This window comes from Silene latifolia, chromosome 5, assembly GCF_048544455.1.
Source record: "Silene latifolia isolate original U9 population chromosome 5, ASM4854445v1, whole genome shotgun sequence".
Classification (NCBI taxonomy): domain Eukaryota; kingdom Viridiplantae; phylum Streptophyta; class Magnoliopsida; order Caryophyllales; family Caryophyllaceae; genus Silene; species Silene latifolia.
The window spans coordinates 54,786,169-54,789,345 of NC_133530.1; positions in this window are offsets into that span (position 1 = coordinate 54,786,169).

A 3,177-nucleotide genomic window follows, 5' to 3' on the forward strand; every position below is an offset into this window, starting at 1 on the left:
TGTCTTACCTCAACCCGGAGCGGACCGAGAGGGTGGTCTTTAATGCTTCTGCCATGGTCTGCGCTAGCCTTGCTTTGATGGCTACTGCCACTTCCCGTAAGATTGAGTTGTGGCGCTATCGCCACTCGGTTAGCTGAAAAGCTAACCACCTTTGAGGCTTCTTCCGAGTATGTTCCTCCAGCTGCACCGGCGCCTACGATGGACCGAGACTACTACCTCGACCTGAAATGGTTGAGAACTTTAGGCGATGGCGCCTAGCTTGGAGGGTGTGGGGCATGAGCTGGATGAAGATTCCGGCTCCTGAGCACCTCCCACCGACAGAGCCGTTAGACCCGGTGGTCATAGCTGTGGACTCCGATGAGGAGGAGGAGGGTGATGATGGACCTCGACAGTTGCGGACGTACCTCATTGATGATACGATCCTTCAGGTGATGCCCGAGCCGAAGAAGGGAGAGAATGCAGCAGTAGTGGAGGAGAGGCCCAGGTTGGGGAGAGGACCCCGTCGAGTGAGGGAGAGGACCGCTGAGACTAGACCACGGCCGGTAGCACCACCGCAGCAACACCCTTTTCCGTGCTACCCCTACCTCGACACCCCGGAGACGCGTGCGAGCTACTTGGCGGAGAGAGTGTCATGTACTTTGACACTCTGGAATATGCATGAGATGGCGTACACTCAGGGGATAGGGACCGAGGGACCACATCCAGTGTGGTGGAGTGGAGTCGGGGACTATAGTGGGGTTTTCCACTCTTACGGGGTGGATCAGTCAGCTTGGGGGACACCTCAGTCCTTTTCTTTTGGCGGCTTGACCCCATGGTATGTGAGTCCTGGAGCTGGAGCGGGGGTTGATGCGGGTATTGGGTCATCTGGAGTGGGCACATCGGGAGGCGATGGTGGCGGAGATGAGGTGATGGAGGAGGAGGAGCAGCAGCAGCAGGAGGAGTGATACTCCTATTCTTTACCTCTGTGTTTGGTTGATGGTAGTCGTCGTTAGATTATGGTAGTCGTTGGTTGTTAGAACTTTTATTTTAGATTTGTATGGTTGGCCATAAGGCCGGATTTACTAGCTTGACTTGATTGCAGGATTTTGGGAGTCGGGAAGTCATCCCGACTCATGTTATGTGGCATTATGTATTTATATATGCGGGTTATGACAGGTTTTCCAAGATTTTGGCCTGTAGGTACTCGACAGAGTACCCCATACTCGGTCGAGTGGCTACAGGTGTGGCAGAAATGAAGCATTCTGATCTCAGGGCTACTCGATCGAGTATCCTAGACACTCGATCGAGTAGCGGGCACTCGATCGAGTACCACTACCTACTCGATCGAGTAGCACTGTTACAGGAACTTTTGAAAAATTAAAATCGTTTACTTGTTATATAATTACATGTTGGATGTTTAACATGGTTATTAATGAGTAGTAACATGTTTGAACCGTTCATTTCATATGTTGGAGGTCGTGCTTAGTTTTAAGGGCGTGTTTGCAACGAATAGTGAAGTTGTAAATTATTCTTATTGCATTCATTTTACATCCGTTTTGTCTACAAGTTGTATTTCACCGGATTCTATATATACAAATTCAAATGATATGCTTATGCCTGCTTGACGGTGACTTGTTATTCGAATATGGTTGCATATATCTTTATGGTTTACTGGTTGTATGAGTAATATGAGTAATGTCCATAATGAATAATATGGTTTAGATTTATGTCACGATGCAAGTAATAAGTAACATATGTAGTATTTTGGTGGTGAACTTCGGGGACGAAGTTCCTTTTAGAGGGGAAGAGTAATGTCGCAAAATAAAAAGGTTGATTTTGAAATTATGTTGTTGTTCGTTTATAATGTTTTGTTGTTTATTTACAAAGTTTTCTATTACTTTGGTCACATTGCTTGTATGAAGTTGTAATTGGTTACCTTAGTCGTTGAGTAATTCATGCGTCGAAGTGAAAGTTGATAGTATGTTTTAAAAGACGGTCATAAAGAGATAGTTGAGGTGCCATGTGTCGTAATAGAATCGCGTTGTTGAGTAACATGGTGGTATAGTTGATGCGTGTCAAATATATGATGCTTTGCACCTCATTTCACACGCATTTCAGAGCTCAATTGAGTAGTTTATGCTACTATTTCCCTTGTTTCGTGTATTTCTTCCTTTTCGTGTGATTTTGTAGGAATGTGAAGAATTCGGTGGAAAATGGACCAAATCTGTCCCGGAGCGCTTAGCTTAGGATTGGACATAAGGAGAATGCTCGAGGAACAAACTTGGTGCGCGTTTCAAGGCCTAAAAGATAGCAAAAGCATGGTTGCGTACAAGTTGCAAAGCTTAAACAAGCGAAGAAGTGCTTCTCGACATTGCAGGCTGCTTAAAATGGCTATATCTTGAGTTCTAGATCTGATAATCGAGTGATTCCAATTGGAGGTGAAAGCTTATCCTCTTAGCTTTCCAACGCCGCGTAGAACGCCTGATTTGACCAAGTAACGAAGAAATGGCAGCTGTTTTAAGATCGGTGCGCGCTGCAGAATTCGTCAGAATGCATTACTGTACAACGCCTGTGGTCGATCGACTGATCTCATTGGTCGATCGACCACCCCACGATATGATGCGCAATTTAAAAGACGAGGAAGCCCATTGTAATTAGGTTTAGGAATAAGGGTTTTACGTGACATTCCTATATAACGTAACCCCTTCCTTTTCATTAATCATCATTCATTAGCTTAGTTTAATCTAGTTTTTCATACTACGTTACTTTAGGTTTTATTCACATTCAATTCATATTTTAGTTATCAATAAAGTTCTTATTGCGGATCTATTCATTCCTCTTTTATTTTCGGTAATCCTTGTTCTTATTTTACAGTTTGCTTTACTGTTTTATTAGTTTAGAAATTGCTAGTTTAGATCCCTTGAACCCTAGATTAGTTTATGCGTTATTATTGCTATAATTATTCGATCATGTCTTTCCTTATAGTTTTTACGAATTTCATTGTTGTTGTTATCGTTATTATGTCTAGCTAAATCACCATTGCTAGGATGTAGGCGAGCTATTAGCGTAGATGGCATTAGAATAGGTTACCCTCGGATTAGGGCTTGGTCGATCGAACCGGCTTATCGGTTGGCCGATCGAGTCGGTTGGTCGATCGACTGGGGTAGCTGGTCGATCGACTACCTTCGTGTCTGATTT